Source organism: Notamacropus eugenii, chromosome 5 (genome assembly GCF_028372415.1).
Source record: "Notamacropus eugenii isolate mMacEug1 chromosome 5, mMacEug1.pri_v2, whole genome shotgun sequence".
Lineage (NCBI taxonomy): Eukaryota > Metazoa > Chordata > Mammalia > Diprotodontia > Macropodidae > Notamacropus > Notamacropus eugenii.
This window is the reverse complement of record NC_092876.1, coordinates 375,372,611-375,399,298: the sequence shown is the minus strand read 5'-3', so window position 1 is coordinate 375,399,298 and position 26,688 is coordinate 375,372,611.

Below are 26,688 nucleotides of genomic sequence, written 5' to 3'. Positions count from 1 at the left end.
AAGTTTTGTGGGAAGGTTCATGCCTTTTGTTAATGAGGCAATGGTTCTCAAGGATTATGATGCCCTCTGTCTCTAAAAAATGTATAAATACTCTTAGTTGAGGTTTTACTTTGGTACTTACTGAAAGTGTTTGTTTGGTCAGATGAAGACTCTGGGAAGTTGCTAAGGAGCCCTCCCACTTTAAAAACCCAGATGTTGGTGCTTTCCTCTCTGGTAACTATGATCATACAGTTGGACCTGTCTGTTGAATTATGGTCAGGCAGAAGAAGCCATGTCTGTTGATCTTTGATTTCTCTGTATTTTCTTTGAATTTCAAAGTGCTGACTCCTCTGACCTAGGTGAATGATATATGTACTTGATTAAAGGAATGATACATGTGCTTGATTAAAGTGATTGTTAACTGCCAGGCCTAGAGGCCTGTGGGCTACCCGAGTCTTCTTACCTCTATCGCAGGTCTTCGGCTGGCCAAGCCGGATACTCGTATGAGAGAAGAGACCTCTCAGAGTTGAACAAGGGTTAAGCTTTATTCAGGGTTCTGGTAACAAGTGCAGGGGGAATTCTTCCTTAGGAGGGAGAGAGAAAGATCTCCCAAGGAGGCAAAGATCTTACAATAAGAGATTGGAAATAGAAGTGTAAGTGGGGAGAGAGGGGGAGGGGAGAGAAAAAAGGAAAGAGGAAAGGGAAGCCTTCTGTCCACACACGTGGCCCCTCCGCCCAAGACAACTTTCAGGCTTTCCTGACCCTACTTAAGCTCTCCCGTCGCGTAGTTTGCACGTCAATACCGAGCCTGTTAGGTAACAATAGGTGTGCCCAGATCCGGGACAGCCTCGAGAGCGGGGATGCTCCTCCCATCAAGTATCTCACGGGAAGAGGTGGAAATACACGAGATAGCTCGGTCTCCTCCTCGATTCCCTGTTGTTATTATGGGGGGAGCTTCCAATCCCAGCACTTAACCCCTCAATAGCTGCCTTTCCTTTTATGAATGCAGATCTAAGAACATGCGGTAGCAGGCCCCCCTGTGTAAGTTGGAGTGCCTACTGTTATAATCCATAAGCAACTGGTGTTTCCCCAATTCTTTAGATCTGACTTTATTTGTGTGAAATGTTTTGTAATTATTTTGGCAGGTAGACTCCCAAATACCTTATTATGTCTACAGTAACTTTAAGCAGAATTTCTCTTTCTATCTGTTGTTCTTGGACTTTATCAGTAACACACATAGTATTAATGAATATATAATATAATATAATTAATATGTAGTTTATATAGATATAGATATATACTATATATTAGTCATATATACAAATATCATTGATTTATGTAGGGTTATTTTATATCCTGCGACTTTGTTAAAGTTGTTTATTATTTCAAGTAGTATTTTTTTTACTTGATTCTCTAGGCTTTTTAAAGATTATATTATCATATTATCGTTATTATCATATTATAATATCATCATATTATCTGCAAAGAGTGATAGCTTTGTTTCTTCTTTGCTGATTCTAATTCCTTCAATTTTGTTTTCTTCTCTTATTTCTTTTTCTGATGACATGGTCTTCTTCAGCAACAAAAAACTGACACACACATGTAAGCATTTAAAGACATAAAACTTCCCCTAAAAACCACTTTCACTATATCCCATTGGTTTTGGCATATTGTCTCATTATTGCCATTGTCTTATATGAAGTTATTGGTCATTCCTATGATATGTTATTTGACCCACTCATTTTTTAGGATTAGATTATTTAATTTCCAATTGATTTTATTCTATCTTATTACATATAATTTTTATTGCATCATGATTTGAAATTGTGAAGTTTTATTCCCTAGAACCTGGTCAACTTTTGTGTAGGTGCCATGTACCATTGAGAAAAAGGTATATTCCTTTCTATCCCCATTCAATTTTCTTCAGAGGTCTACCACATCTACCTTTTCTAAAATTCTATTCACCTCTTTAACTTCTTTCACTTTTATTTTGTGGTTAGATTTATCTAGTTCTGAGAGGAGGAGGTTGAGATCCCCCACCAGTGTAGTTTTGCTGTCTTTTTCTCCCTGTAACTCCCTTAACTTCTCCTCTAAGAATCTGTATATTATACCACTTGCTGGATCTTTCTTCATTTTCAAAAAAAAGATCAGTGACATCATAGGTTGATGTCTTCACTTGCATGTGAATTGGATTTAAGTGAGACCGAGTTGCAAAAATTGCTCACTCTCTCTTACAGAGTCAACAAAGTCCAGTGAAAGAAAAAAGTCAAGATAATTGACAATGACCCAGTATTAGGCAGATGACCTTAATGTCTTTGAAGCTTGATCAAATTCTAAGTGCTCTGTAGAGCTTCCTTTGTGGCTGTTGGAACAAATTGTTCTTATCCATCCATTCAGTTGGCAGAAATCTTCACATGCTTGGGGAAGACATCCACCTAACTCAATGACAGGTTTGAAGCTTATTGTTTACCCCTCAACCTGGTTTAGCTTATTTGCTGAGATGTGTATGACTAGTGCATATGGTATAATGCTTGGGAGGCACAGTTGAAGAGGTGACTGACTGTTTGGACACAAAAGGTGGAAAGTAGCCCTAAAAAGGGCTCAGCAAACCCTCACACCAGAGGTGCTGGTTTTCCCTTAAAATTCCATACAACCCAGTTTCCTATTAATATCATCATTGAGGATTTCTGTGATACTTATATGAGAACATTCTCATATTGATTTCATATAGACTGAAGAGCAGAAAAATTATTTGGTAGCTATTGGTATTCCCTTGGTTACATTTTTTTCACTGTAGAACATTTCACACAATAGTTTAGTATGATAAAAGAAAGTTTTCCACTTTGCCTTATGGGAGCATTTGTATTGGCAAAGTATTCTAGTCAAAGGGAATAACATGAGTAAAATTCAAGGATGATAGAGCACAAATATGTTTAGGGATTGGTGAATCGAAAAATTTGACTAGAGAAGAAAATTAATGTAGGGAAATAATGGGAGATGGGCTTAGAAAAATAGACCAGAATAACATTTTAAAGAGCCTTTCATCACATTCTAATTTTTTTATTTTGTGATAGAAAGTCAGAAAAAATTTTAATGTGGAATTGATACAACCAAAACAGTATCTGAGTAAGATTAATCTTGAAAGAGTGTTGTGGAATAGAGCTGGTCCTTGAGACAGAACCTGTTTTCGAGTCCTGCTTCTAAAAGATAATGGTTGTGTGACTGTGGATAAATTACCTTAACATTTTGTTGACCTGCACAACCAATTAAAACCACTTAACTGCATTACTGGAAGACATTTCCTCACTTGGAATTCTCTGATCAGTAAAGCAGAGGTTCTCTCCAAAGGAAAAAGAAATCTGAAGTTAAAATGGAAGATGACTTTGAGAGGCAGCATTACTGGCTATTCTTCAGGGTTATTCAAATATTCTGAGCTCGTATTAGTCTGATCAGCCACAGATGGACACAATGAAACCTGATTCTAGCATAGTGATGTCATTTTGGTACTCTTTGAGAATGAAGGACAACAACTAACTACTACACAACAATAATGTTTTATAAGATCATGGAAATGAAAATCAAACTTTGTTTCTTGATTACACAGGTTTCCAGTCATAAATCAGTCAATTGAATAAACATTTATTAAGTACCTACCATATGCCAGGTGCTGTCCTAAGCTCTAGAGAGTCAAATAAAAAAAGAAAGAAAGACAGTCCCTGCCCTCAAAGAGCTTGTAATCTAATAGGGGAATGAGGGAAGACAATATACAAAAGGAAGTTGGAAAGAGAGGGAGATACAAAGGGGCACCTATCAGAGGGACATCTTGTTCTGTAGAGTCCAAACCAAGCATATCTGCAGGTGAAAAGTGAAGAGAGATGATCTTCCTTTAAAAAGACTCTCCACCATACAGAGTACTCACTAAGAAGCACTGTATGTACAAGATCATTTAAGACAGCATTATTTTTTTAAAAACAAAAAAGTCATTCAAACAATATAAGTTTCTGTTCATTGGTGGATAGATGAGTACATTGTATTATATGAACACAATGGACTTTCATTGCCCCATAAAACATGAGAATGTCTATGATTGATTCTGGGAAATATGATTAAACTTGTGTGGACTGACTCAGAGTTAAGTGAGCAAAAACTTGGGAATTTACACATTGGATGTAATAATGTAAGGAGAAATTACCTTGAAAGACCTAAGAATTTGGACTATAGAAGTAACCATTTATGATCTAAAGGTTGATGATGCTGGTGATGCACCTCTTGGCAGAAAGGTGCATTGTCAGATATGACCAATATTTTCAGTGTGTGTGTGTATGATTGCTTAACCCTACATTTTTGTTATAAGAGAAACTAGTTTAAGGAAGGAAAAGGGAAGTTGATGGTCAGTAACAGATATTGAGAAAAAGAGCATCCACAAAACATTTTTAAAGTTATATAGAGGTAAAATGACATATGCATACATTTTACACACACATACATACCCACACACAGATGCATATTATAAATATACTTTTACATATAGTTTCCATATGTTTAAAACATCATGTGTAGCAAAAGTTAAAAAATAAAAAAAAGATATTTTGGGGAAAGATATTGAAGAGATTAAAGAAATATGATACTTCTGTCTAAAATATGTGTCAACCACTTGGTAAGCCATTTTTGCAAGGCTTATGGTATGTATTATGTGGGTTTGAGCAACCAGTTTAGGAGTTATCAGTTCCTTTGTTTGGAAATTTGTCTTTTTGGTCATACATGTCCTTCAGGCAAAGTTCAATTCAATTAAATGAACATTTGGTTTCTATTGATAACTTGGCACCTACATCATGTACCAACACCACATATGGAAGAAAAAAAACCATGAATAATGAGTCAAATATGATCATGTATTCTGGCCATGCAGATGGCAGAACCTTTTCTGGGGCCAAATCCATATAATGAACTAGGCATTAGTTATAAAAAGGTTTTGACTGACTTAAGTTTGAATGGTGATGGCTTGGACCTGGAAACAGGACAGTATACTGCCTGGTAGTAGAATTTCTGTCCCAAATTATTCTTCAAACTGGAAAGAAAACCATATGACCAAATTATGGGAAACATTTACTTGGATGCCGTCCTCCTATGGCAAATACACCATCATATATCATATACATGATAGTAAAAAATGAATCAAATTATCAAAATTGTCCATCTGTATTCCAAATTTTACTGATGATGGCCAAAGTCTGAATTATACCAGGATCAACTATTTTGAGAGCAAGTCAACAAATTGTGAAGAAATTTTCACAAGCAAGTTTCTTACTTTGTCCTTGGATGTTGTTTTTAGCTTGTTCAAAAACTGTAGATTTTTGAAGAATTTGCTCTTCTTTTACGGACAATATCAAGTTTTTATTACAGCTTTGATCTTTCTTTTTCTTTCATAGCACTTTTGATACTTGTCCTGTTCCTATTGCACAAGATATCCTTGTATTCAACAAATCTTTTTTTTAATTTTTTTTTATTTTTTAATGTTTAACAATCACTGCCATACAATTGAGATTTTATCCCCCTCCACCTACCCCCCACTACCCCCCTCCCTCCCCATGACTGCATACAATTCTGTATAGATTCTACATATACTTTCCTATTGAGTATATTTTCACTATAGTCATGCTATGTAGTCAGACTAAAATAAATGAAAGAAATCGTATAACAAATCAGAACATGATAAACAAACACATACACATACGTAAACATGATCTGCTACATTTTGTGAGTGACTTCCATATTTCTTTCTCTGAGTGTGGAAGGCATTTTGCCTTGAGAACCACCTTTGGGATTTTTTTTTTATAAGAAGTTTTTGGGGGGTGGAGCCAAGATGGTGGAGTAGAAAGACGCACATACGCATAGCTCCGAACCCACAACCCACAGAATGGCTAGAGGGGACCAACCCACGGTGAATTCTGCACCCAGACACCATGGAATATTGGAGCAAGGGAGATTTCTGTTCCGGAGAGACCTGCAAACCTCTCGTGGAGGGTCCTTCGCTCTGTGGACTAGGCGCCGGGACTGGGAGCTGAGTGCAGCCTTGCAGCGGCCGCGACACCGTGAGGAAAAGATCCGAACGGGCTACGGGGACGAGATATCCTGCGGCCACGAGGGTCCCTCCACCCACAGAAGGACCTGCAAACCTCTCACAAAAGGTCCGTCGCGCTGCAGACGCGGAGCCAAACCCAGACCTGCGGTGGCCGCGGCTCCAAGAGGTACAGATCCGAGCAGGCTTTAGGGACAGGATCTCCAGCAGTGGTGCGGGACCCCCTACCCACAGGTGACGAGAGTCGGTGAGAGAGTCTCTTTGGCGGGTCGAGAGGGGAGTGGGGTGCCCCCATGGGTCGGGCCCCCCCGGGAGATAGAAGCTGAGAGGCGGCTGCAGACAGGGGCTCCCCAAGCGGGCGGGAGCCTGGATCCATTGTGGAAGGTCTGTGCATAAACCCCCTGAGGGAACAGAGCCTGAGAGGCAGCCCTGCCCTGACCTGACCACCTGAACTTAATTCTCACACTGAATAGCAGCCCTGCCCCCGCCAAAAGCCCTAAGGCAGGAAGCAGCATTTGAATCTCAGTCCCCAAACGCTGGCTGGGAGGACCAGGAGGCGATGTGGGTGTGAGGAGAATATTCAGAGGTCAAGCCACTGGCTGGGGAGAATGCCTAGAAAAGGGAAAAGAAATAAAACTATTGAAGGGTACTTTCTCGGAGAAAAGACACCGCCTCCCTTCCTTTCTGATGAGGAAGAACAATGCTTACCATCAGGCAAAGACACAGAAATCAAGGATTCTGTGTCTCAGCCCACCCAGTGGGCTCAGGCCATGGAAGAACTCAAAAAGAATTTTGAAAGTCAAGTTGGAGAGGTGGAGGAAAAACTGGGAAGAGAAATGAGAGGGATGAAAGAGAAGCATGAAAGGCAGATCAGCTCCCTGCTAAAGGAGAACCAAAAAAATGTTGAAGAAATTAACACCTTGAAAACTAGCCTAACTCAATTGGCAAAAGAGGTTCAAAAGGCCAATGAGGAGAAGAATGCTTTCAAAAGCAGAATTAGCCAAATGGAAAAGGAGATTCAAAAGCTCACTGAAGAAAATAGATCTTTCAAAACTGGAATGGTACAGATGGACGCTAAGGACTTTATGAGAAAGACAGATATCACAGAACATAGCGTGAAGATTCGAAAAATGGAAGATAATGTGAAATATCTTATTGGAAAAGCAACTGACCTGGAAAATAGAATCAGGAGAGACAATGTAAAAATTCTGGGACTACCTGAAAACCATGATCAAGAGAAGAGCCTAGACATCATCTTCCATGAAATTATCAAGGAAAACTGCCCTGAGATTCTAGAACCAGAGGGCAAAATAAATATTCAAGGAATCCACAGAACACCGCATGAAAGAGATCCAAAAAGAGAAACTCCTAGGAACATTGTGGCCAAATTCCAGAACTCCCAGGTGAAAGAGAAAATATTGCAAGCAGCTAGAAAGAAACAATTCAAGTATTGTGGAAATACAATCAGGATAACACAAGATCTAGCACCCTCTACATTAAGGTATCGAAGGGAATGGAATAGGATATTCCAGAAGTCAAAGAAACTAGGACTAAAACCAAGAATCACCTACCCAGCAAAACTGAGTATAATACTTCAGGAGAAAAAATGGTCTTTCAATGAAATAGAGGATTTTCAAATTTTCTTGATGAAAAGACCAGAGCTGAAAAGAAAATTTGACTTTCTAACACAAGAATGAAGAGAAGCATGAAAAGGTGAACAGCAAAGAGAAGCCATAAGGGACTTACTAAAGTTGAACTGTTTACATCCCTACATGGAAAGACAATATTTGGAACTCTTGAAACATTTCAGTATCTGGGTACTGGGTGGGAGTACACACACACACACATGCACACACGCACACATACATAGAGACAGAGTGCACAGAGTGAATTGAAGAGGATGGGATCATATCTTAAAAAAAAAATTAAATCAAGCAGTGAGAGAGAAATATTGGGAGGAGAAAGGGAGAAGTTGAATGGGGCAAATTATCTCTCATAAAAGAGGCAAGCAAAAGACTTATTAGTGGAGGGATAAAGAGAGGAGGCAAGAGAAAAACATGAGGTCTACTCTCATCACATTCCACTAAAGGAAAGAATATAAAATGCACACTCATTTTGATAGGAAAACCTATCTCATAATACAGGAGAGTGGGGGACAGGGGCACAAGCAGGGTGGGGGGGAGGATGGAGGGGAGGGAATAGGGAGGAGAATGCAATCCAAGGTCGACACTCATGGGGAGGGAAAGGATCATAAGAGAATAGAAGTAATGAGGGTCAGGATAGGATGGAGGGAAATATAATTAGTCCTATACAACACAACTAGTATGGAAATCTTTTGCAAAACTACACAGATTTGGCCTGTATTGAATTGCTTGCCTTTCAAAGGGAAGGGGTGGGGAGGGAGGGAGCTAAAAAAGTTGGAACTCAAAGTGTTAGGATCAAATGTAATGTTCTTACCACTGGGAAATAAGAAATACAGGTTAAGGGGTCAAGAAAGCTATCTGGCCCTATAGGACAAAAGAGAAGATGGAGACAAGGGCAGAGAGGGAGGATAGAAGAGAGAGCAGATTGGTCACAGGGGCAATTAGAATGCTTGGGTTTGGGCGGGGGGAGGGGATAAAAGGGACGAAAATTTGTAACCCAAAATGTTGTGAAAATACATGTTAAAAGTTAAATTTAAAAAAAAAAGAAGTTTTTGAGTTATTACAAAAATCCAAGTCTACCAGAAAAAACTCTCACACACTGTGGTCGTTGCTGTGCACAAGGTTCTCCTGGTTCTGCTCCTTTCACTCAGCATCAGGTCATGTAAGTCCTTCCAGGCCTCTCTGAAGTCTTCTTGTTCATCATTTCTTATGGCACAATAGTACTCCATTACATTCATATACCATAATTTATTCAGCCATTCCCCAATTGATGGACATCCCCTTGACTTCCAGTTTTTGGCAACTACATAGAGTGCTGCTATAAATATTTTTGTACATGTGGCACCCTTTCCCATTTTTATGATCTCTTGGGGATATAGTCCTAGTAGCGATATTGCTGGGTCAAAGGGTATGCACATTTTTGTAGCCCTTTGGGCATAGTTCCAAACTGCTCTCCAGAATGGTTGGATGCGCTCACAGCTCCACCAACAATGAATTAGTGTTCCAACTATCCCACATCCTCTCCAGCATTTATCATTTTCTTGTTCTGTCATGTTTGCCAATCTTATAGGTGTGATGTGGTACCTCAGAGTTGTTTTGATTTGCATCTCTCTAATCAATAGTGATTTAGAGCATTTTTTCATATGATTATAGATAGCTTTAATTTCTTCCTCTGAAAATTGCCTGTTCATATCCTTTGACCATTTATCAATTGGGGAATGACTTGTATGATTATACATTTGGGTCAGTTCTCTATATATTCTAGAAATGAGGCCTTTATCCCCGAGCTTAGCTGTAAAAATTCTTTCCCAATTTACTACATCCCTCTGGATTTTGGTTGCATTGGGTTTGGTTGTGCAAAAACTTCTCAGTTTAATGTACTCAAAGTTATCCATTTTGCATTTCATAATGCTTTCTATCTCTCCTTTAGTAAAGAATTCTTCCCTTCTCCATAGATCTGATAAATACAGTATTCCTTGCTTCTCCAGTTTATTCATGGTATCAATCTTTATACCTAAATCATGTACCCATTTGGACTTTATTCTTGTGTATGGTGTCAGGTATGGGTCTATGCCTAATTTCTGCCACACTGTTATCCAGTTTTCCCAGCAATTTTTGTCAAACAATGACTTCTTATCCCAGAAGCTGGGGTCCTTGGGCTTATCAAACAGAAGGTTGCTATATTCCTTGCCTACTGCATCTTGAGTGCCAAGTCTATTCCACTTGTCTACCTCTCTGTTTCTTAGCCAATACCAAGTGGTTTTGATAATTGCTGCTTTATAGTACAGTTTGAGGTCTGGTAGCGCTAGGCTACCATCCCAAGCATTTCTTTTCATTAGTCCCTTTGATATTCTGGACCTTTTGTTTTTCCAAATGAATTTTGATATTATTTTATCCAGCTCTAGAAAATAATTGTCTGATAGTTTAATTGGTATGGCACTAAATAAGTATATTAATTTAGGTAGAATTGTCATTTTTATTATATTAGCACGGCCTACCCATGAGCAACTAATGTTTTTCCACTTACTTAAATCTGACTTTATTTGTGCAAAAAGTGTCTTGTAATTGTGTTCATATAATCCCTGGGTTTGTTTTGGCAGGTAGACTCCTAAGTATTTTATACTGTCTACCCTAGCTTTAAATGGGATTTCTCTTTCTATCTCTTGCTGTTGGACTTTGTTGCTAATATATAGGAACGCAGAAGATTTGTGTGGGTTTATTTTGTACCCTGCAACTTTGCCAAAGTTGTTTATTAATTCAAGTAATTTTTTTACTTGAATCTCTGGGGTTCTCTAGGTAAATCATCATATCGTCTGCAAAGAGTGATAACTTAGTGTCTTCTTTGGCTATTCTTAGTCCTTGAACATCTTTATCTTGTCTAATTGCTACAGCTAACATTTCCAGTACCATATTGAATAATAGTGGTGATAATGGACAACCTTGTTTCACCCTTGATCTTATGCGGAATGCATCTAGCTTATCCCCATTGCATATAATGCTTGCTGAAGGTTTTAGATAGATACTGCTTATTATTTTATGGAAAGTTCCCTTTATTCCTACGTTCTCCAGTGTTTTTAGTAGGAATGGGTGTTGTATTTTGTCAAAAGCTTTTTCTGCATCTATTGAGATAATCATGTGGTTTTTGCTAGCTTTGTTGTTGATGTGATCGATAATGCTAATAGTTTTCCTAATATTGAACCAGCCCTGTAGTCCTGGTATGAATCCTACCTGATCATAATGTATTAATCTCATGATAAGATGCTGTATTCGTTTTGCTAAAATCTTATTTAAAATTTTTGCATCTATATTCATTAGGGACATTGGTCTATAATTTTCTTTCTCTGTTTTGTCTCTTCCTGGTTTGGGTATCAAAACCATATTTGTATCATAGAAAGAATTTGGGAGGACTCCTTCTTCCCCAATTTTCAAAAATAGTGTATGTAGAATTGGAATTAACTGTTCTTTAAATGTCTGATAGAATTCACTTGTGAATCCATCTGGCCCTGGAGATTTTTTCCTAGGGAGTTCATTGATGGCTTGTTCAATTTCTTTTTCTGAGATGGGGTTGTTTAAGTATTCAACTTCCTCTTCTGTTAATCTGGGCAATTTGTATTTTTTAAAATATTCATCCATCTCATTTAGATTATCGAATTTGTGGGCATAAAGTTGGGCAAAGTAGTTTCTAATTATTGTTTTAATTTCCTCCTCATTGGAGGTGAGTTCACCCCTTTCATTTTTAATATTAGTAATTTGATTTTCTTCTTTCTTTTTTTTAATCAGATTGACCAAAGGTTTATCAATTTTATTAGTTTTTTCATAAAACCAACTATTGGTTTTATTTATTAATTCAATAGTTTTCTTAATTTCAATTTTATTAATCTCTCCTTTGGTTTTCAGTATTTCTAATTTGGTATTTACTTGGGGATTTTCAATTTGTTCTTTTTCTAGCTTTTTCAACTGCAAGCCTAAGTCATTGATCTCCTCTTTCTCTATTTTATTTATGTAAGCATTCAAAGATATAAAACTTCCCCTAATAACTGCTTTTGCAGTATCCCATAAGTTTTGGTATGTTGTCTCACTATTGTCATTCTCATGAATGAAATTGTTGATTGTTTCTACGATTTCTTCTTTAACCCAACCCTTCTTTAGAATTAGATTATTTAGTTTCCAATTGATTTTTGGTTTCTCTTTCCATGGCCTTTTATTACATGTAATTTTTAATGCATCATGATCTGAAAAGGATGCATTGATTATGTCTACCTTTCTGCACTGGATTGTGAGATTTTTATGTCCTAGTACATGGTCAATTTTTGTAAATGTTCCATGTACCGCTGAGAAAAAGGTATATTCCTTTCTATTCCCATTTAATTTTCTCCAAAGATCTATCATATCTACCTTATCCAGAGTTTTATTTACCTCCTTAACCTCTTTCTTGTTTATTTTGAGGTTGGATTTATCGAGTTCAGAGAGGGGGAGGTTGAGGTCCCCCACTAGTATAGTTTTGCTATCAATTTCTTCCTTCAACTCCCCCAACCTCTCCTATAAGAATCTGGATGCTATACCACTTGGAGCATACATGTTTAGTAATGATATTGCTTCATTGTCTATGGTGCCTTTTAGCAGGATATAGTTTCCATCCTTATCCCTTTTGATTAGATCTATTTCTGCTTTTGCTTTGTCTGAGATTAGGATTGCTACTCCTGCCTTTCTTACATGAGCTGAAGCACAATATATTTTGCTCCATCCTTTGACCTTTATCCTATGTGTATCCCCCCGTTTCAGATGTGTTTCTTGTAAGCAGCATATTGTTGGATTATGGCTTTTAATCCATTCTGCTATCCATCTCCATTTTATGGGAGAGTTCATTCCATTCACATTCACAGTTATGATTACAATCTGTGTATTTCCCTCCAACCTCTTTCCCACCATTTGTGCTTTTAGCTCTCCCGTCTCCCTTCCCCTCCTCAATAGTATTCACTTTTCTCCCCCTCCTCCTGCAGCCTTCCCCTCCTTCTTTTAGCCCCCCTCCCTTTTACTCCCCTTTACTCTTATTGCTTCTTTCCTCCCTTTTAGCCACCCTCCCCTTTCTTCCCCCTTCCCCTCCTACTACCTATAGAGCTAGTTAGGATTATCTACTTAAGATTATTGTTCCCTCCTTCGAACAAATCAGATGAGAGTACCTCTCAAACAATGCTCATCTCCCTCCCCTCCTTCCCTCTACTATAGTTTTGTACTTCTTCCTGTGATATAATTTGCCATTTTCTGCTTCCCCCTTTTCACACCTCCTATTACAATCCCTTCTCATACTTAAATCATATTTTTGACATGACATCATTTACTTTATGCCCATTCCCTCTACATATATCCCTTTTATCTTAATAGCTGCACAGTTCTCAAGATTAACAGGTATCATCTTCCCTTATAGGGAGGTAAACAGTTTGCCCTAATTGAGTAGCAAGTTTTTGTTTTTGTTTTTTCCCCTCTGTTTACCTTTTTATGATTCTCTGGAGACCTGCATTTGAAGATCAAATTGTCTGTTGAGTTCTGGTGTTTTGGTCAGGAAGCTCTGGAAATCCCTTATTTCATTGAATGACTTTCTCCTTGCCTGAAATGTTATGCTGAACTTTGCTGGGTAGTTGATCCTTGGTTGAAGTCCCAACTCCTTTGCCTTACGGAATATTGGGTTCCAATTCTTTCGATCTTTTAATGTAGAAGCTGCAAGGTCCTGTGTGATCCTGACTGTGTGTCCTTGATATTTGAATTGTTTCTTTCTAGCTGCTTGTAGTATTTTCTCCTTCACTTGATAGCTCTGGAATTTGGCAACTATATTTCTTGGGGTTTTGAGTTTGGGATCCCTTTTGGGAGGGGAACGGTGGATTCTTTCAATGACTATTTTGCCCTCTGAGTCTAGTACTTCTGGGCAGTTTTCCTTGATGATTTCCTGGAAGATATTGTCCAGACTCTTTTCTTCATCATGGGTTTCTGGCAGGCCAATAATTCTTAAATTTTCTCTCCTGGATCTATTTTCCAGGTCAGTTGTTTTTCCAATTAAATATTTTACATTTTCTTCTATCTTTTCATTCTTTAGATTTTGTTTGACTGATTCTTGTTGCTTCATTGAGTCATTAGTTTCTACTTGCCCAATTCTAATCTTCATCATATTGTTTTCTTCAGTTAGCTTTTGCATCTACTTTTCCATCTGACCAATTTTTCCCTTTAAGGAGCTATTTTCTCCATTTAATTTTTGTACTTCTTTTTCCATTCGACCAATTTTCCCAGTTAGGTTTTGGGTTTCCTTTTCCATCTGATCAATTTTCCCAATTAGGTTTTGGCTTTCCTTTTCCGTTTGATTAACTCTTCCTTTTAGGGAATTATTCTCTCCAGTTAATTTTTGAACTTCCTTTTCCATTTGTTCAAATTTCCTTTTCAGAGTGATGTTCTCATCAGTGAATTCTTTTTTTATAATTTTAAAATCATTGGCCAGTTTTTCTTTTATATCCTTCTTCAGACGTTCCAGGTAATCTAGTTGTGCTTGCGAGAAATTCATAGTCCCATCTGAGGTTTCAGATGGAAGTACAGTCTCAGTTCTGACCTCTTTGGTGTTTGTGTTTTGGTCCTTATCCCCATAGAAAGATTCTATGGTTTTTTCACTTTTCATCTGCTTTTTCCGATTCATGATGTTGGCTGAGTGTTGTAGTTTCTGGTTCTTTCAGTCAGAAGGTACAGATCTTTAAGTTGAGCTGATGTGTGTCTAGGCTAAAAGCAGGCTTTTTTTTTGTTTGTTTCCCAGATCAACCCTGGGGTTAGCTTGTTAGGTATGTGGGAGGGGTGGTCTGGTCTCAGGAGATCTCCTCAGCTGACCTGAGGCAAAGGCAAGGTCAGGGGATGGTGATCCCAGCTTCCCTATTATCTTCCCTTTTCCCCTGGAGGGCTGGGGCACGCCTAGAAGCTAATGCGTGTTCCCGCCCCTCCTGGGGCTTGTCTCCCGTCTCTGAGGCTTGCCTGGGTCTCAGTGCGAATTTTCTCTGCCCTGGGTCGTCTGTCCTTCCAGATCGCCTCCGCCACAATAGGAAGAATCCCCCTTTGCTATTTTTCTAGCCTCTGGTGTTATGAGACTATTTGTCCCCCTCTGCTGTTCCCGCTGATCCAGGATTTATCTGGGGAAGAATTTTATGGTTCTTTCATGGTCATCAGTGGGGAGGAGAGAGCATTTACTGATCACTCCGCCATCCTAGCTCCTGGAAGTTCAAGTAGGTGACTTACCAAAGTTTAGTCTTCAGGCTGAAGGTTTCAAGGGCTGCTGCGCTGATATCTGGCGCTCAGCGGCTCTCACCGGCTCGGTTTGGCCTGTCTCCTGCTCCGCTGGTTTCGCCCGCCACTCTCGGGCTTCTCAGGTCCCTTCCGCCCTGCTGCGCTGACCGCGCTGTGCTGTGCACTGGGGGCTTACCCCCGCGGGACAGATCCTTCCCTTGGACCTTCCAGACCAACCTGGGCTCCGAATCTGTCAAAGTCTGTCACCCACTGGATTCTACACCTCCAAAGTCTGGTCAGATTCTCCTTTCAGAGATATCCAGAGGAGTTTTTCCAGGAGCTTAGGTGAGTCGTTGCTTTCACTCCGCCATCTTGGCTCCGCCCCCCTCCGCAGGCAGGTCTTAACAAAAGAGTGTTGGCAGGTAATGTCACGTGTTGTTGGGAAGCACAGCGTGCATTGGCAGGAACATGAATGTAATGACTTGTTTACAATATGATACTACACTGTTACATGATACAATATTGTGTCACCAAAATTTCAATGCAGGAAAAAACAAGAATCCAGCAGCATAAGAATCAGAGAGATTGTTTGTGCCTCCAGCTGAGGTGGTTACAACACCCTCAAGCCAAATCTTCTTCCCTGGGGTATATGTGTTTACCACCTGCAAAATGGGTGTAAATGACGCTCCAGGCCTGGGGTGGGGGGAGGGCGAAGTGAACGGGAGATTTTATTATCCTTAAGGCAGAGACAAATGAGGGGAGGGGTCTTTTCAGAGGGCCCCAAAGCAGCAGCCCATCCACACACCGACATCCCTCGTAAGGATCTCGTATTCAACAAATCTTACAGCTGTATCCAGGCTTTCCCTTGTCCTGAAATGATAACACTGGATAGCACATCTTCACTTTCCTACACTTAATATAGGCAAGATATTGGCTTTATAGAGTTCCAACATAAGCTCAGAGAAGCAAGTTTTCCTGTTAAGGAAATCATCACAATAAGTATCCAAAGTTCCTCAGGAGTTGGATGATTTCTTGCAGTTTTCCACTATCATTTTTCTTGCCAATAGCAGATATCTAATAAAAGAAAAACTGAAGATAGGCAGTCCCTTTTCTCAATCCTCTGAACTTCACAGAAGTTTCAATTCCAAACCAAAGAATGTAGATGTGTTAAAAATCTGGATCAAGCATCTTGTTCATTTCTCTGCTATCATAAGATGATGACAGGAATCTTGCCAAAAGTGTTCAGGGGAATATGCCTCATGTGAGAAACAACTTCTTGAAAAGGGTAAAGATAAATGGAAGTACGAGTAGCGAATGATGGAGGAATGAGAATAATCAGTCACATACACCAAAAGTGTGAACTCTACTCAGTTCTAGTCTTATCCCATCAGTTACTTTTATTTATCTTATCTACTTTTTCTCTTGGTAAAAAAAAATGGATGACTATTGCACTGAGAAAATGAATAGCCAATTTGTATACCAAACACAGCTCTCCATCAGTGCCAGAAATCAGCCAGTTTCTCTGATAACTAACTCTTTTCTTTCTTCCTCTGCCCAGATGGAATCTCATTTAGTCCCCCAGAGGATGTGTCCCAGAGGCTGTTTTGACTATTAATGACTGATGACATCCCCCTTCATAGAAATGAGTTCCAACACAGAAATGAGTTTAATTATTTTTTTCACAAAATAAATCCACGTCTTAATATTAAAAGCATATTTTGACTCAGCAAGGATTGTTCTACTTTTCAAGAACTCTAGAGTAAAAAAATGTTCCTGATAAATCAGACTAAATATTTCTTGATGCCACCAAACCAATCTTTTGGTATTTATGAAAAAATATGCCACCAGTCAGAAAATCTGGTTTCTCATGACAAACACATGATTTTTGGGGTGGGATATTATTTCATCTTCTGGAAATCAGTTTTCTGATGAGTAAAATGAGGACATTAGATTAGATAAGAACTAGCATACATGCTATCCTAACATTCTGTGATTAGCAACATTAAGGCTCTAATAATTCTTGTGCTTCTGATTTTTCTGTAAGTTTCCTGATAGCAACAAGACCAAAACCTGTAATCAATTTCCCCACAACTAATTATCATTTGGTGGTATCACATCCCATGATTGTAGATTCTAAGTAGCAAGTCACTCTGACATTTTGATGGATGTGTGATTTCTTGAGTGTAAGTACTCTATAACTACAGATTGCAAACTTTTTCATTTTTTTCTGTTCCTGCCCATATTTACCTCCCCATAAATCCTCCATAAAGGAGACCTCCCTATGATTATTTTAATACATTGACATTGAGTATCCTACCAGTGTGGCATTCAAATTGTTGATCTGTTGGCTTTCATTCTGCTTATGTGACTACTCCACTTACTTTTTTTCAGTTTTTGGTAATATATTTTTGTAGTGGAAATGCTACTAGCTGCTACTGTGGATGTGTAAAACCAATAGCACCAGAACACAGGAGGGCTGCTAACACAGGTTCTTGATTTGCTTTCCCAAAGGAAAGACATCTTCAAAGGAGTTAATAATCTTACTTTAATTAAACAAGGCAGAAAGACAAAGATAAAAGTAATCCAACAGACAGGTCTCCAACTGTCTAAACAAGGTAAAGGTACATACATTAGCAAACCAGGGAGCACCAATATTTAGATATACATTTACATTTCTAGTTGGGAGATCCCTTAACAATGGCTATCCAGAGTCTCGTCTTGAAGTCAGTCAGGTGGAATATTCTTCCCATGCGTGGGTCTCAAAGCAAAATACCAACCTCCCAGAATATATGTATACACACATACACACACACACACACACACACACACACACACACACACACACACATACTTTTGACTAATAGGCTCAGAGTCAGAAAGCATCACAACCCAGTGACTCAGCACCTAACTGATTCAGTGCCAAAAGGTATGAAAGTCTATGTGACTCAGCACAGAATGTGAACTGGGCTGTAGTTCAAAGCAGCAAGACATCTGTGATTTGCGTAGTCAAGATGGTGGAGTGAGAGCAATTACTCACCAAAGCTCTAAGACAAACTCCTTCAGATACCTCTAAAAAAAGAATCTGAATGGATTTTGCAGACGCAGAATCCAATAGGAGACAGACTATGGAAGATTTCCAGTTCAGGACAGACTTGAAAGTCGATGGGAAGGAAGGATTTGTTGCATGAGGCTGGAGGAGCACACCACACACAGCACACAGGCTGTACCAGTGTGGTGCCCACCATGGCAGGGCAAAGCAGGAAGCCTCAGGCGATCTGAAGCTGCAGATGTGCTGCAAATTTTCAAATACATCAGCTCAGGAAAGGAGATCATTGGCACCAAGGAAAAGAGAAATGCCAGAACCCCAGGTAATTGCAACAGTCACTCCTGAGACTATCAGCCAGCAAATTAAATGTCTATAAGTCACCTACTTGAACTTGCAGGAGCCAAGATGGTAGAGAGATCTGTAATTGCTATCTCCCTTCCCTTGTTGACCTTGAAGAGCCCAGAAAATATTTCCCCAGGAAAAATTCTGGAACAGTGGGATCAGCTGAAGGGGTAAACACTTCTTAACCCATGAGGCTAGGAAAATCACTAAGGAGGGTGCCTCTTGCTGTGGCTGAAGGGGATCAATACAGGACCAGGGCTGTCCCAGACAGCCCCACCTCAGCAAACCAGGAGGAGATCCTAAGCCCAAAGTGAATAAAGCTCACAGCTGCCAACACCAGGACCCCAGGCATGCCTGAGCACCCCAAGGGAATCAAGAAGACACTAGCTCAGATGGGTTCACAAACCTCTGAGCTAGCCTATGCTCTAGCTCAGCAGGGAAGACTTCCTGTGGCTACAACACCTCTCCTCCACACTTAACACAGGTAGCTCCAGAGTAAATCCAGGGAAATCTAAAAAGACTTCACCTGGCATCTGCTATCCAGCACCAGCTAGCTCAGCATCAGGTAAGCTGCAACATTTAAGCTTCTAGCTGAAAGAACCAGAGGCCACAACACACAAAGTCTCAAGCTCTAGACATAAGAACTGTCGGACAGAGCCCCCTGTGCCCCAGAAGCAGAGATCTACTTTAAAAGCCAGGAAAAAGGTGATCATCATGAGTAAGAAGCAAAGCAGAAAAGAAAAGACTATAGAATTTTTCTATGGGGGCAAGGACCTAAACATGAATACCAACAGGTAACCATTGAAACTACACTCCCATCTGAAACTTCAGAAGGGAATATGAACTGGTCTCAAGCCCAAAGAGCATTCTTGGAAGAGCTTAGGAAGGATTTTAAAAGCCAAATTAGTGAAATAGAAGAAAAACTGACCAATGAGTTTAAAAATATGAAAAACAAATCACAGAAGACTTTAAAAGGAAAATTGGACAAATGGAAAAGGAAGTACAAAACCTAACTGGAGAAAATAACCCCATAAAAAGAACAATTGGACAGATGGAAAAGGAGATGCAAAACTTAACTGAAGAAAACAATTTGATAAAAATTAGAATCAGGGAAGTAGAAGTTAATGCCTCTATGAGACATCAAGAATCAGCCAAACAGAATCTAGCAAATGAAAAAGAAAGAAGAAAATGTAAGATATCTAATTGGAAAAACAACTGACCTGGCAAATACATCCAGGAGAGAAAATCTTAGGATTATTGCTCTCCCAGAAAGCCATGATGAAAAAGAGAGCCTGGACAATATCATCCAATAAATCATCAAGAAAAACTGCCCAGAAGTCCTAGATCCAGAAAGCAAAATAGTCATCAAAAGAATCTACCATTTACCCCCTGAAAGAGATCCCAAAGAAAAAACACCAAGGAATATCGCTGCCAGATTTCAGAACTGTCAAGTGAAGGAGAAAATAATGCAGGCAACCAGAAACAAACAATTCAGATATCAAGGAGCAACAGTCAGGATCCCATAGGACCTTGCAGCATCTACTTTAAATATCAAAGGGATTGAAATATGATATTCCATAAAGCAAAGGAGCAGGGACTACAGCTAAGGGTCAATTACCCAGCAAGGTTGAGCACAATATTTCAGGCAAGAAGATGGACATTCAAGGAAATAAAGGATTTCCAGACCTTCCTGATGAAAAGGCCAGAGCTCAACAGAAAATTTAATCTTCAAACATAGGTCCCAAAAGAGGCATAAAAAGGTAAACAAGAAGAAAAAATACTTGTTATTCAATATGGACAAACTATTTACATCCATATAATGGAAGATGATACTTGTTAATCTTGAGAATTGTATATTTATTATGGAATACAAAAGGGATAGACATAGATAGATGGAGTGGGTATAAATAAAATGATGTGATGATAACAAATGTGATTTAAGGGAGTGAAGAGATTTTAATGAGGGATGTGAAAAAGAGGAGGCAGAAAAAAAACAAATACCATCACAAAAAGAGGCATAAAAATAAATTACAGTAGAGGGAAAGAGGGGAGGAAGATGCACATTGTTTGAGAAGTACTCTCATCTAATTGTATTCAAGGAGGGTACAACAAACTCAGTTAAGTATAGAAATACAACTAGTTACATAGACAGTAGGAGGGGAAGGGAGAAAGAAAAGGGAGGGGGTGATAAAAGGGAGGAAAGAACTAGTAAGGAAAAAAGGAAATTAAAGGGAGGGGAGCTGAAAGAAGGAAGGGAAGATTGAGGGAGGCAATGGTCAAAAATTAAAACTCTATGTGGAGAAGAAGGGAGAAGAGAAACCTAAAGTATAAACAAGGGCAAAGGGGATGGTGGGAAAGACACAGATAGCAACCATAACTGTAAATGTGAATGGGATGAACTCTCCCATAAAATGGGGATGGATAACAGAATGGATTAAACAGCATAATGCAACAATATGTTGTTTACAAGAAACACATTTGAAATGAGGGCATACACACAGGATAAAGGTCAAAGCTTAGAGCAGAATATTTTTTGCTTCAGCTGAAGTAAAAAAAGCAAGGGTAGCAATCCTAATCTCAGACAAAGCAAAAGCAGAAATAGATCTAATCAGAAGAGATAAAAAAGGAAACTAAATACTGCTAAAGACACCATGTCCATCATCCTTCATTGCTGAAGAAGACCATGCCATCAGAGAAATGATGACATGACTTGCACTTGACTTTGTTTTGAGTGAGGGAGGGCTCTGCAGGTCACTAGCCTCACTTCTCCTACAAAGCCATCTGAATCTAGTGACCAGATATTAATTAGCATGACTGGAGATGACCCAAGATGAGACAATTGGGGTTAAGTGACTTGCTCAAGGTCACACAGCTAGTGAATGTCAAGTGTTTGAGGTGAGACTTGAACTCAAGTCCTCTTGACTCCTGCACTGATGCTCTATCCACTGTACCACTTAGCTGCCCCTGAAAGGCACCAAAGACAACAAAGCAATATCATTACTAAACATATACTCTCCAAGTCGTATAACACCCAAATTCTTAGAGGAGAAGTCAAGGGAGTTGCAGCAAGAAATAGACAGAAAAACTATACTAGTGAGGGACTTCAACTTCCCCCTCTCTGAACTTGATGAATCTAACCTCAAAATGAACAAGAAAGAAGTTAAGGAGGTGCATAAAACTCTGGATAAGATAGATATGATAAATCTCTGGAGAAAATTGAGTGGGGATAGAAAGGAATATACCTTTTTCTCAGTGGTAAAAATTGACCATGTACTAGACCATAAAAACCTCACAATCCAATGAAGAAAGGCAGAGATGCTTAAAGCATCCTTCTCAGATCATAATGCAGTAATAATTATATGGAATCAAAGGCCATAGAAATATAAAACAAAAACGAATTGGAAACTAAACAACCTAATTCTAAAGAATGAACGGGTTAAACAACAATTCATAGAAACAATCAACAACTTTATTCAAGAGAATGACAATAATGAGACAACCTACCAAGTCCTATGGCATACTGCAAAAGCAGTTTTTAGGGAAAGTTTTATAACTTTGAACTCCTACATGAATAAAACAGAGAAAGAGGAGATCAGCGAACTGAGTATGCAGCTGAAAAAGCTAGGAAAAGAACAAACTGAAAATCCCCAACTAAATACCAAATGAGAAATACTGAAAACTAAAGGACAGATTAATAAAATTGATATTAAGAAAACTATAGACCTAATACTTAAAACTAAGAGTTGGTTTTATGAAAAAAACCTATAAAATTAATAAACCTTTGATCAATTTGATTAAAAATAAGAAAGAAGAAAACCAAATTACCAATATCAAAAATGAAAAGGTTGAACTCATCTCCAGTGAGGAGGAAATTAAAACAATAATTACAAATTACTTTGCCCAACAGTATGCCCATAAATTCAACAACCTAAATGAGATGTATGATTATTTTAAAAAACATAAATTACTCAGATTAACAGAAGAGGAAATTGAATACTTAAATAACTCCATCTCAGAAAAATAAATTGAACAAGACATCAATGAACTCTCTACGAAAAAATTTCCAAGGCCAGATGGATTCACAAGTGAATTCTATCAAACATTTAAAGAATAGTTAACTTCAATACTATATAGACTATTGGGGAAATTTGGGGAAGAAGGATTCCTCCCAGATTCTTTTTATGATACAAATGTGGTTCTGATAACTAAACCAGGAAGAGCCAAAACAGAGAAAGAAAATTATAGACAAATTTCTCTAATGAATATAGATGCAAAAAATTTAAATAAGATATTAGCAAAAAGAATACAGCAACTTATCACTAGAATAATATGTTATGATCAGGTAGGATTTATACCAGGAATGCAGGACTGGTTCAATATTAGGAAAACTGTTAGCATTATTGATCATATCAACAAAAAAACTAACAGAACCACATGATTATCTCAATAGATGCTGAAAAAGCTTTTGACAAAATACAACATCCATTCCTATTGAAAATATTGGAGAGCATAGGAATAAAGGGAACTTTCCATAAAATAATAAGTAGTATCTATCTAAAACATTCAGCAAGCATTATATGAAATGGAAATAAGCTAGATGCATTTTCAATAAGATCAAGGGTGAAACAAGGATGCCCATTATCACCACTGTTATTCAATATGTTATTAGAAATGCTAGCTGTGGCAATAAGAAGAAAAATAAATTGAAGGAATTAGAACAGGCAAAGAAGAAACTATGCTATTACTCTTTACAAACGATATGGTGATATACTTAAAGAATGCCAGAGAATCAAGTAAAAAACTACTTGCAATAATAAACAACTTTGGCAAAGTTGCAGGTTACAAAATAAACCCACACATATCATCTGCATTTCTATATATTACTAACAAAGCCCATCAGCAAGAAATAGAAAGAGAAATTCCACTTAAAACTAAGGTAGACACTATAAACTATCTGGGAGCCTACTTGCCAAAGCAAACCCAGGGACTATATGAACACAATTACAAAACACTTTTCACACAAATAGCATCAGATCTAAGTACGTGGAAAAACATCACTTGTTCATGGGTAGGCTGAGCTAATACAATAAAAATGACAATTCAGCCTAAATTAATTTACTTATTCAGTGCCATACCAATCAAACTACCAGGTAATTATTTTCTAGAACTACAAAAAATAATATGACAGTTCATCTGGAAGAACAAAAGGTCTAGAATAGCAATGGAACTAATGAAAGAAATGCTAGGGAATGTGGCCTAACCCTATCAGATCTCAAATTGTTTCAAAAAGCAGCAATCATCAAAACCACTTGGTACTGGCCCAGAAACAGAGGGGTAGACCAGTGGAATATGTTAGGTACTCAAGACACAGTAGTCAATGAATATAGCATTCTACGTTTGATGAACCCATGTTCCTAGTTTCTGGGATAAGAATTCACTGTTTCACAAAAATTGCTGGAAAAACTGGATAACAGTGCAGCATAAACTAGGCATAGACCAATGCCTGACACCGTACACAAGAATAAAGACCAAATGGATACATGATCTAGGTATAAAGATTGATACTACAAACAAATTAGGGGAGAAAAGAATAGTTTATTTGTCAGATTTATGGAGAATGGAGAATTTTTTGACCAAACAAGAGATAGAGAACATTATAAAGTACAAAATGGACAATTTTGATTACATTAAATTGAAAAATTTTTGCACCAACAAACTCAATACAACCAAGATTAGGAGGGAAGAAGAAAACTGAAAAAGAATTTTTGCAAGTATTGTCTGTGATAAAGGCCTCATTTCTAAAATATGTAGAGAACTGAGTCAAATGTACAAGAATACAAGTCACTCCCCAATTGATAAGTGGTCAGAGGATATGAACAGGCAGCTTTCAGAGGAATAAATTAAAGCTATCTATAGTCATATGAAAAAATGCTCTAAATCACTTTTGATTAGAGAGATGCAAATCACAACAATTCTGAGGTACCATATCACACCTATCAGATTGACTAACATGACAAAACAGGAAGATGATAAATGTTGGAGAAGATGTGGGAGAGTTGGAACACTAATTCATTGTTGATGGAGTTGTGAGGTGATCCAACCATTCTGGAGAGCAATTGGAACTATGCCCAAAGGGCTACAAAATTGTATATACCCTTTGATCCAGCAATATTGCTTCTGGGACTCTATCCCAAGGAGATCATAGAAATGGGAAAAGGTCTCACATGTACAAAAATATTTATAACAGCTCTCTTTGTGGTGGCTAAAAACTGGAAATCAAAGGGATGCCCATCATTTGGGGAATTGCTGAACATGTTGTGGTATATGAATGTAAAGGAATACTATGAGAAATGCTATAAGAAGTGCTATAAGAAATGATGAACAGGAAGACTTCAAAGAGACCTGGAAAGACTTTTATGAACTGATGCAGAATGAAAGGAACAAAACCAGAAGAACTTTGTACACAGCAACAACCACAGTGTGAGAGGAATTTTTCTGGTAGACTTCATTGCAATGTAAGGACTCAAAAAATTCCCAACAGATTCTTGAGGCAAAATGCCTTCCACATCCAGGGAAAGAACTATGTTATTGGATCGCAGAATGCAGCAGACTATTTTCTTTTGTATTATGTTTTGTTTTGTTTTATGGCTTGTCCCATTCATTTTAATTCTATGCAACATGAATAAGGTGAAAATGCATTTAACAGGAATACATGTATAGAACTTATATAAGATTATATAGTGTCTAAGAGAGGGAGTGGGGGGGGAGAGGGGGAAGGAGGAGAAAAGATCTAAATTAGATGAAAGTGATTGTAGAACACCGAAAACAAAATAATTAAATAAAAAAAAGACATCTGTGATTGAAATACCAGTGTACCTTTAGACCAGGTAATATAGCCCCTGTTCCATAGGAAAAAAGGGAATGCATGTGGGCACATAGGTCTCTAAATGGACAGGGAAGATTGTATATTCCCTTTATTCTTCAACTTTATGCTATGTTTCATGTAATTTGTTTCATAGTAATTTGTTATAGTTACTTACATTCTCCAAAGGTATTCCTATTGTTTGTGATGTCGATTCTTCTGAAACAGATCTATGATCTGCAATTATCTATCTTTACTTGGAGAATATTGGTGTTAAAGGGATAGACTTTTGCAACAGTGAATAGCTTAGGATTATTAATGAGCTGTGATTTCTCAGGTGAAATCCAGTCCAAATTCCTTTCCCTACCAATTCTGGCCTCACATCATTGCCCATCTGTAGCACAGATAGAATAGCTTAAAAGGCTATATGATCAGTTGTATGTCATACCTTGAACTATATGTATATTTTATCCTTTTTATTTTTCCTGTCTAGATGGTCAGGGTAATGACTTTTTATAGATTGCTGTGCATATTTCCCAGGCAATTTTGTAATATTATAATATTAATTTCCCATTAATATAATCAATGAAAAGGAATATTTGGAGAACCTCATCACTGATAAATAACACTTCTTTTTATGCTCAATTTTCATGTTTTATTATATTGCTAAACACTTCAGGCAACCATATATTTCTTTGTTTTATACCCTACATGAGGTTAATAGTCAGCAACATTTGTCATATTTTTGTATCATTTTAGTATATGAAGGAGACCCCTTGTATGAGGAAATACTTTATGACTGAATTTGTTCAACCCACCAAAATGCTGTGTAATGATCAATAAAGAATGCACTTAGTACAGTAGGATCTTATGAGCAGCTAGGTGGTACAGTGAATAGAGCACCAGACCAGGAGTCAGGAGAACCTGAGTTCAAATCTGACCTGAGTCACTTACAACTCTGTGACCCTGGGTAAGTTAGTTAATCCTGCTTTCCTCAGTTTCTCCATCTGTAAAATGAGTTCGAGTAGGAAATGGTAAACCACTCCAGTATCTTTGCCAAGAAAACAATTTGAGGGCACTGAGAAATTTCTCATTATTTTATGCTTACACGGTTGTTTGAGAAATGCAGAGGTTATGAGAACCTACTTTTGTTGTTATTCAGTCATTTCAGTTACGCCAACTGTCCATGACTATAGTCAAACAACCGTGTAAGCATAAAATTATGAGTTGCTATAGAAAACCACCTGTGAGAGGTTATTTTCTTTTTCTGTTTACATCAACCATACCTTCAATGTGTACATCCATTGTTTTCATAAAGATTTTTATAGAAATGAAGATTTAAACATATGGGTTTGTAGTTATGCCATTTTTTTGGAAGTGGATGAAAATTATGATTTCTTCTGTATCTTTGAGATATCGTTAAAGAGAAATTTCTCGGTGCCCTCAAACTGTGTCACCTCGAATGTGGATTTCCTTTGTATGTGTT